Here is a 10838-nt window from a genome sequence, read left to right as displayed (position 1 = left end):
TATTTTACGGTATGAGGCAGTGGCGCACCCTGAGCTGGATACAATCGGCTGTGGCTGCACACAGACTACAGGGCGAGCTGCACTCACACGGAGACCATGCAGACAGCCGTAAACGGCGCTGCAAGGCCCAAAAAACCTCCTCTACGTTATCCTATGTAGTGTTTTTCCACAATTTAGCTGGATACGGGTGGAAAGCCACTAATAGGAAGTATTTGAAAAAATGTGCAGCGGGCTGCACTATTTGCAAAAAAGGACAATGTATTTTACGGTATGAGGCAGTGACGCACCCTGAGCTGGATACAACCGGCTGTGGCTGCACACAGACTACAGGGCGAGCTGCACTCACACGGAGACCGTGCAGACAGCCGTAAACGGCGCTGCAAGGCCAAAAAAACCTCCTCTACGTTATCCTATGTAGTGTTTTTCCACAATTTAGCTGGATACGGGTGGAAAGCCACTAATAGGAAGTATTTGAAAAAATGTGCAGCGGGCTGCACTATTTGCAAAAAAGGACAATGTATTTTACGGAATGAGGCAGTGACGCACCCTGAGCTGGATACAACCGGCTGTGGCTGCACACAGACTACAGGGCGAGCTGCACTCACACGGAGACCGTGCAGACAGCCGTAAACGGCGCTGCAAGGCCCCAAAAACCTCCTCTACGTTATCCTATGTAGTGTTTTTCCACAATTTAGCTGGATAAGAGTGGAAAGCCACTAATAGGAATTTTTTTAAAAAATGTGCAGCGGGCTGCACTATTTGCAAAAAAGGACAATGGAATGGACAGAACAGTATGAGACAGTGAACCACCCTGAGCTGAATACAACCGGCTGTGGCTGCACACAGACTAGAGAGTGGGCTGCACTCACACACACACACAGAGACCTTGCAGATCGCTGTGAAAACAGCGCTGCAAGGCAAAAGCAAGGTGAACACACAGCGGTTGCTAAATTAGCCTGGGAAAAGCACAATGAAGCAAATACTATCTCAACTGGCCCTCAGTGAGAACACAGCGTCCTATGCCTAAATTAATTCACACCAGAGTGAGCCAGAAAGGGCGGCAGCGTTTTTTATAGTGCATCATGACATCATTTCAGCAGCCAATCACAGCCTTGCCAGTAGTTACATGCCCACCATGCTGAACAGGATGTGCCCACACTTGTAATCATTCCTCATTGGCTGAATTCGTGCAGTTTGAATTCTGGGAACTTCCGATTCCGGTATCCGATATGCGGTAAGTATCGGATCTCGGTATCGGAATTCCGATACCGCAAGTATCGGCCGATACCCGATACTTGCGGTATCGGAATGCTCAACACTAAACCTAACACCAGAAGTGTATTGGAGAAAGTTCCGGAACCTACAACGTGGATCAACTGACAGCTATGCAGATGTTGTGAGCACCTCGAGGACCACGTTCCACCAATGGATCAGGGGACTTTCTGTTAACAGTTTTGAGGACTTAATGGATCTTATGGTCAAGGATCAATTTCTTCACATGTGCCCCACAGATGTACAATTTGTGTGTGATCGGGAGCCACAAACTGCGGATCAGGCTGCAAGGATTGCAGACTGCTATGTGGCTAACAGGATGCCTGAGGTGCGGAAGCCATCGGGATTCAGCTGGAGGGGAGGTAAGCCAAACGGGGACCCTTCTCCCTCTGCCGGCCGATCACCAGTGCTGTCCAAGCCCACCTTCTATGGGGCCCCGGGGAATAGACATTCTCTAGGCGATGCACGCCGATGCTTCTCCTGCAACAAAGTGGGACATGTTAGCGCTGTCTGCCCTGATAGGTAGAAACGTCCAACTACAACCACAAAACCGTCTGTGCCCCCACCGTCTGTCCTCTTTGTAGCCGGCTCTGATGCGAGGGCTAATTAGAACTGTCAATCTGTCACTGTTGGCAATAAAGTCACCATTGGTCTCAGGGACACTGGGCAGAGGTGACCCTGGTGCATCCAGCCATGAAAACCCCTGCCGATATCATGCCAGGAAAGACTGTCTATAACCGGGATTGGAGGGGTCAGCCCTGCTGTGCCCATGGCCCGTGTGTACCTGGTCTGGGGAGCAGGGAAAGGTCTGAGAGAAGTGGGAATATCAGAGGCTATTCCCACCAATGTGTTGCTAGGCACGGACCTGTGGAGGATGGTGTCCCACTATGTTCCTCCCTTGCAAATAAATGATACAGATAAGGTGGAAGAAAGTGACCCACCTGAGATCCCGTGCGAGGAGGGAAAATGTCCCAATGCACAGGACTGTACGTATGTGGCAGCTGTGACCCGGAGTCAGGCTGCGGCTCAGACTCAGCCCCAGAGATTAGAGGATGAGGCTCAGACAGAACTGCCAGAACAAGAGGCCCATACTGTGGCCTAGGATCCTCCTCACATGGCAGACCCACCAAGGTCCCTGATAACAGACACTGAAGACTCAGTCACACTAGACCAGGGCCTGCAAGCTGACAGTCAGAGCTTCCAGGAGGCCCTGCGGACAGATGTCAGTCTGGAAGAGCTCAGATGTCTTGCTGACCAACACTCTGCTGCTTCTGGCAAAGAGAGAATATACTGGGACCAGGGCAGACTGTATACAGAGACTATCCCCACGGATACTACTGAATCTTGGGACAATGAATGGCGGCTGATAGTCCCTTATCCATTTAGGGAACAATTACTGAGAATTGCCCATTAAATTCCTTTGACCGGACACCTTGGAATTAGTGTTGAGCATTCCGATACCGCAAGTATCGGGTATCGGCCGATACTTGCGGGTATCAGAATTCCGATACCAAGATCCGATACTTTTGTGGTATCGGGTATCGGTATCGAAACAACATTAATGTGTAAAAGAAAGAATTAAAATAAAAAATATTGCTATACTCACCTCTCCGACGCAGCCTGGACCTCACCGAGGGAACCGGCAGCGTTCTTTGCTTAAAATGCGCGCGTTTACTTCCTTCCGTGACGTCACGGCTTGTGATTGGTCGCGACGCGACCAATCACAGCAAGCCGTGACGTAATTTTCAGGTCCTGAATGCAGAATTAGGCATTCAGGACCTGAAATTACGTCACGGCTTGCTGTGATTGGTCGCGTCGCGGTCACATGGGCGGCACGCAACCAATCACAAGCCGTGACGTAATTTTAAAATGCGCGCGTTTCCTGCCTCCCGTGACGTCACGGCTTGTGATTGGTCGCGTCGCCCATGTGACCGCGACGCGACCAATCACAAGCCGGAACGTAATTTTAAAATCCTGAATGCCTAGAATTAGGCATTCAGGACCTGAAAATTACGTCACGGCTTGCTGTGATTGGTCGCGTCGCGGCCACATGGGCGGCACACGACCAATCACAAGCCGTGACGTCACGGAAGGAAGTAAACGCGCGCATTTTAAGCAAAGAACGCTGCCGGTTCCCTCGGTGAGGTCCAGGCTGCGTCGGAGAGGTGAGTATAGCAATATTTTTTATTTTAATTCTTTATTTTACACAGTAATATGGATCCCAGGGCCTGAAGGAGAGTTTCCTCTCCTTCAGACCCTGGGAACCACCAGGGATACCGTCCGATACTTGAGTCCCAATGACTTGTATTGGTATCGGGTATCGGTATCGGATTAGATCTGATACTTTGCCGGTATCGGCCGATACTTTCCGATACCGATACTTTCAAGTATCGGACGGTATCGCTCAACACTACTTGGAATACAAAAGACTAAAGCTCGCCTGACACATAACTTCTATTGGCCCAAGATGGGGACAGATATTGCCAATTACTGCCGATTGTGCGTAGTTTGTCAGAGAGTTGGAAAGTCCGAGAATATACAGAAAGCTCCATTGATACCACTGCTTGTGATCGATGAGCCTTTCCAGCGAGTGACTGTGGATATCATAGGGCCACTTGCAATCTCTAGCAGCTCTGGGAAAAAGTACATCCTCACAGTGGAGGACTATGCTACATGATACCCGGAAGCTGTGGAACTGTCCTCCATCCGAGCAGACAAAATGGCGAATGCTTTACTGACTGTGTTCTCTCGTGTGGGTTTCCTCTGGGAAATGTTAACCGATCAGGAAACCCAATTCATGTCCAGTCTGATGGAAAGCCTCTGTGAAAGAATACAAGTACAGCATGTTGTGGCCAACGCCTATCATCCCCAAACCAACGGACTCTGCGAGCGTTTTAATGGAACATTAAAGCAAATGCTCAAAATGCTGTTGGAGACTGAAGGGAGAGACTGGGAGCGGTACCTCCCCCATCTGTTGTTTGCCTACAGAGAGGTACCCCAGGCGTCTACTGGATTCTCCCCCTTTGAACTGGTTTATGGGAGGAGGGTCAGGGGGCCACTTGATTTGATTAAGGACTGTCAGGAGGACGACCCCAGAACTACTGGAGTCTCAGTGGTCGAATATGTACTGCGGCTCAGAGAGAGAATGAAAAAACTGAGCAACCTGGCCCATGAGAACGTGACCCAGGCCCAAATCAACCAGAAGGTCTGGTACGACCGTAATGCCAGACTAAGGGCCTACGAGGAAGGGCAGAAGGTTTGGGTGTTGGTCCCTATGTTACAGAATAAATTACAGGCTGCATGGGAGGGACCATATACTGTACATAAGCGGCTGAATGATGTTAATTATGTGGTGACACTAGATGAGCATGCAAAGCGTCAGAAAGTATTTCATGTAAATATGTTGAATGCTCATCATGCCAGGGAGGCCTGTGTCTTACCTGTCTGTAGCCTGCCTGAAGAGGGGGAGGCTGATATGTTACTGGATGTGGGGGCCGGGACTCAGTACATGGAGTCCCTGGAATCAGCAGAGTTTAACCCTGAGCTATCCCACAGTCAGAGGTCTGAGCTGATGGGGGCTCTCAGCGAGTTCACCGAAGTCTTCACAGGGGAGCCTGGGAGGACACACTTAGCAGTTCCCCATGTGGACACTGGTACTAATCCCCCTGTACGGCAGTCTGCATACCGTGTGTCAGCAGAGGTGAAGGCACATGAGGGAACAGGTAGAGGAGATGCTGAACCTCAAGGTGATACAAAAATCCCAGAGTGCCTGGGCCTCGCCTGTGGTTCTTGTCCCAAAAAAGGACCATACTACCCAGTTCTGTGTAGACTACAGGAAACTGAATGTACTGACTACATGTGTGGTCTACCCCATGCCGAGGATAGACGAGCTGTTAGAGCAGCTAGCTAAGGCATCGTACCTCACCATCATAGACCTAAGTAGGGAATATTGGCAGATACCCCTGCCCAGAGAAGTGGCTTATGCCACCATTGAAAAGGAATGTTTGGCAATTGTGTGGGCTCTGCAGAAGCTGCAAACATACCTCTATGAGTGCAACTTCACCATGATCACAGATCATAACCCATTGAGTTGGCTCAACAGAGTAGTTGGGGACAACGGGAAATTGCTTAGAAGGAGTCTGATATTACAACAATATGATTTCACAATTCAGCATAAAAAGGGAGTCGATCATGGCAATGCTGATGACCTATCTCGCTAAGGTGGGGCAGAACCAGATACGTGCTCAGGAGCTGACCTGTAAGTCAACCCCCAAACACGTTCATAAGGAGGGAGGTGTGGTGAAATATGTATGTATATATATATATATATATATATATATATATATATATATATATATATATATATATATATATATGTGTGTGTGCAGTGACCTTATGTATAGGTATTGTGTGACTAGGAACATCTGTCCTGAAGGCTGCAGGTTCGCACCCAGGTGTTAATATGTATTTTCCTGGGACAAGTAGAATTCTGTCTCCAATCGCACCAGGGGGTCCTGCTGGAAGCCAAGAAGAATGGTAACATTTGTCACCTAGCTCTTGGCAGAGAGATGTTAATTACGGCCTGATAGTATCTCTGTGAGCTTTTACACAGAGGATCTCAAGAGAAAATAATATATTAATTGGGGGCGCGGCCGTGGTCCAATCAAAAACCAAGCAATTATGATATTAACCTGAGGGGCTGGTCTAGAAACCTGTCCTCCAGACCAAAGCTATAAATTAGACCTGTATTCAGAGAAACGTGTTCACATAATGGGGGCAGCCAAGCTGGTGTGATCCAATCTACATTCATCCTACCCTCAGGGAGCAGAAAGCAGACTACAAGTTAGATGATTTCTGTAAGTTTTCTCCTGTTATTTTATACTGTTTTGCATAAGTTGTATGTCTTTTTATTATCATATTTTTATAGCTTTTTCTTACTGTAAGCACTGAACCTTTTTTGTATTAAAGTATAAAACTTTAACAAGTTGAACCTTGAATGTTCTAAAAGAATCTATAGCCTAAGGTGTGTGAGCCTTATGAGTGGTAGACATTATTAGTATTAATATTTCCGGGACTCATTGCCCGTGTATTCGGTGAGTGGTGGCAGCATGTATGAGCGGGTGTGTGGCCTGGGTCGGTGTGTGATTTATGCTCCCATTATAGCATAGGACAGAGATTGAATGCTGGACTGAGTGGGGAGATAGATTAACCCTTGCAGGCACAACCCAAGTCACATGCTGAGCGCGCTTACGTGAGAAATTAGTTACACCATGGAGTAAGGGATCCGTGACACACGGGATCTCAGGTGGGTCACTTGCTTTCACCTTCTCTGTAGTATTTACTTGCAAGGGAGGAACATAGTGGCATAGTGACACCATCCTCCCCAGGTCGTGCCTAGCAACACATTGGTGGGAATAGCCTCTGATACTCCCACTTCTCTCAATCCTTTCCCTGCTCCCCAGTCCAGGTACCCATGGGCCATGGGCACGGCAGGGCTGACCCCTCCAATCACGGTTATAGACATAGTCTTTCCTGGTTTGATATTGGCAGGGGTTATCAAGGCTGGACGCACCAGGGTCACCTCTGCCCCAGTGTCCCTGAGACCAATGGGTACTTTATTGCCACCAGTGACAGATTGACAGTACTCATTAGCTCTTGCATCAGAGCCGGCCACAAAAAGGACAGACTGTGGGGACACAGATGGCTTTGTGGTTGTAGTTGGGCGTTTCTCCCTATCAGGGCATACAGCGCTAACATGTCCCACTTTGTTGCAGGAGACGCAGCGGCGTGCATCACCTAAAGAATGTCTAGTCCCCGGGATCCCATAGGAGGTGGGCTTGGACAGCACTGGTGATCGGCCGGCAGAGGGAGAAGGGTCCTCGTTTGGCTTACCTCCCGTCCAGCTGAATCCCGATGGCTTCCGCACCTCAGGCATCCTGTTAGCCATATAGCAGTCCGCACTCTTTGCAGCCTGATCCACAGTTTGTGGCTCCCGATCACACGCAAATTGTCGTACATCTGTGGGGCACATATGAAGAAATTGATCCTTGAACATAAGATCCGTTAAGTCCTCAAAACTGTTAACAGAACGTCCCCTGATCCATTGGTAGAACGAGATCCTCAAGTTGCTCACAACATCCGCATAGATGTCAGTTGATCCACGTTGTAGGTTCTGAAACGTCCTTCAATACACTTCTGGTGTTAGGTTGTATTTCCTGATCAGGGTCTCTTTTATGGCCTCATAGTTCCCATCTAGCTCTGGTGGGAGGCCAGCAAAAACTTTCAGGGCTTTGCCTCTCAACCCTGGGGTTAGATACAGCTGCCCACTGCTCACGTGGTAGATGATATTGGCTGCAGGTTTTTTCAAACCCCCGAAGGAAAGCATCTAAGTCCGTATCCTTCTCCATCACAGGGAAGTTTTCCAGACGTAGTCTCCTCGGATTTATGTTCTGGGAGGGGATTAGCTGAGGACTGATACCCCTCTCTCTTTGAGTCATCTGAAGCTGGAAATCTCTGACCTCCCGGCGTTCAGCAGCCTCTCTCTCAGCCTGTCGGTCCCGGCATTCTGCAGCCTGTTGGTACTGTAGAATAAGCTGCATGCGTAGATTGGGATCACTTGCTCCCAGCCATTGTAAGTCCATTTGTAAAGTACAGTCCATAGGCTCCTCAGCACTGGCATTTCCATCAGGCATCTCCGGTGCAAGAGCTGGCATTGCTGGGTCTCTCTGAGTTGGGCTCTCTCCTTGCCCAAATGTTCCAGCACTTTGCTCTATGTCCTGCTCGACCAAGGCGCGTATCAGCAGCTCCCTGGATCTGTCGGCCGTCTCTATTCTTCTCTTCTCACAGAGATCGGTCAGAGCCTCTTTGCTCTGCTTCTTGTACTGGGCTGCCATATCGATGAACAGCCTTTGCCAAATAAAATATAGAAAAGAAAATCGTGGAAGGGAAACTGCAAGTATGTCTAAGTAAGTGTGATGGTTTTGCCGTCGCTTATCTTGATGATATAGCCATCTTTAGAGACTCTTGGGAGGAACACCTCGTACATCTTTCGCAGGTGTTGCAAAAGCTTAAAACTGCAGGTCTTACTGTTAAGCCAGGGAAGTGTCAGGTAGCCATGCGGGAAGTACAATACCTGGGACACCTCTGTCCTATGCTATAATGGGAGCATAAATCACACACTGACCCAGGCCACACACCTGCTCCTGCATACTGCCACCGCTCATCGAATACACGGGCGATGAGTCCCGGAAAATAATAATAGTACTAATAAAAATAATCCTATCACTCATAAGGCTCACACACCTTAGGCTATGGATTCTTTTAGAACATTCAAGGTTCAACTTGTTAAAGTTTTATACTTTAATAACAAAAGGTTCAATGCTTACAATAAGAAAAAGGTATAAAAATATGATCATAAAAAGACATACAACTTATGCAAAACAGTATCAAAATAAACAGGAGAAACTTACAGAAACCATCTAACTGGTAGTTTGCTTTCTGCTCCCTGAGAGGGGGTGAATGGAGTTGGTGGAACACATCAGCTTCTCAGGCTGCCCTCACATGTGAACACAATTCTCTGTCTGCAGCCTAAATTTATAACTTTGGTCTGGAGGTCAGGTTTCTAGACCGGCCCCTCAGGTCAATATCATAACTGCTGCTTGTTTGATTGGGCCACGGCCGCGCCCCCAATGAATACATTATTTTTTCTTGCGGTACTTGTGAAAAGGTTCTCAGGAATATATGCCCTCCGGCCGCAATTAGCATCTCCCCTCCAAGTCCTAGAAGGTGCCAAAGGTTTCCTTTCTTCTTGGACCTCCTGGCGAGATATGGAGACACAATGTCTACTAGTCCCAAGGAAGTACCTGTTAACACCTAGGTGAGACTTGCCTTCAGGACAGATGTTACATTATCACTAGGCACACATAAAACCCTAGACATATGCCACTACACACATATAGATATATATACACATATTTCACCACACCACCGCTGCCACCAATTGTCTCGGATCCCTCTCCATGCTGCTGCTAATTCGTCACGTATCCACTCTCAGCACGTGACTTGGGGTTGTGGCTGCAAGGGTTAATCTATCTCCCCACTCTCAGTCCAGCATTCAACCTCTGTCCTATGCTGTGATGGGAGCATAAATCACACACCGACCCAGGCCACACACCTGCTCATACACGCTGCCACCACTCATCGATTACATGGGCGATGAGTCCCAGACTATTACTAATACTGTCACCACTCATAAGGCTTACACACCTTAGGCTATGGATTCTTTAGAACATAAAGGGTTCAACTGTTAAAATTTTATGCTTTAATACAAAAAGGTTCAGTGCTTACAGTACAAAAATATGGTAATAAAAAGACATACAAATATGCAAAACAGTTTAAAATAAGCAGGAGAAAAATTACAGAAATAGCTAACTTGTTGTCTGCTTCTGCTCCCTGATGAGTATAGACTGGATCACATCAGCTTCCCAGCCTGCCCTCACATGTGAACAATTTTGAATGTATACAAGCCAAATTTATAGTCACCCTGGAGGTCAGATTTCTAGACCAGCCCCTCAAGTTGATATTCTAATTGCTTGTTTTTTTTGGACCATGGCCGCGCCCCCAATGAATATATTATTTTCTCTGAGATTCTTTGGGTAAAGCTTCCCACAGATAGATAGTATCAGGCTGCAATTGATATCTCACTTGAAAGAGCTATGAGGTGTCAAATGTTCCCTTTCTTCTCAGTTCCCAGCATGACCCCCTGGTGAGATTGGAGACAGAATCTGCTGTCTCAGGAAAATACATATTGTGAAGAGAGAGCAGCTGCCATCTTGGATATGGGGCATAATGCTGGCCTCCTATCAGAGATTAGCCTGACTCCATTTTGTCTCATATCAGAATTCACCTGGTCACACGTCTACAGGGACATGAGCACTCCTGGCCCCAACCTTTTCTCTACTTGAATAAAGACTCTTTAGTATGTTAATGGACTGAGACCAGTGTAGCAGTCAGATGGCACTTCAAAGCTTGAATGAGGAAGCCACGCCAGCAGGGGGCATGGAGGTGCCTGGGTGCTCAATTAAAGCATACATGTCAGATGGCTACAGGAGGACACGTCTATTGTCTTCCCATCCGGACCGTCTACAACATGAAATTATGAATTATGGATGCATCGTCCGAGGTACAGGCTCATAGAAAAAATCCTCATAGCCCTGAAGAAATTGCGCATCTGACAGTGCAACTCCCGGGTCAGTGAGAGTTTTGGATCCTGAGATATAGAGATCAGACTCCCATATCGATCGAATGGGTCCAGGTTTGATCCCTGTATGACCAGCAGAACAAACCACATGTGCTGGTACCTCCCGTGTACTGATCCGATCATCCTGAGAGAAGTTATTCCATTTATTAGGTATTGGGAATAGATTCCGCAGGGAAGCTGAAGGGTGGAGATTGTTAGTTCACCCAGGTACAGGGAGGAGGGACACAGAAGGATTAAGAGCTGAGGACACATGGAGAGTCAGACACAACAGAAGAAGATGATGATGAAATAAGGAACAGGGCATATG

Source organism: Ranitomeya variabilis, chromosome 2, assembly GCF_051348905.1.
Source record: "Ranitomeya variabilis isolate aRanVar5 chromosome 2, aRanVar5.hap1, whole genome shotgun sequence".
Lineage (NCBI taxonomy): Eukaryota > Metazoa > Chordata > Amphibia > Anura > Dendrobatidae > Ranitomeya > Ranitomeya variabilis.
The sequence above is the reverse complement of the archived record's forward strand: the minus strand, read 5'-3'. Positions refer to the sequence as shown.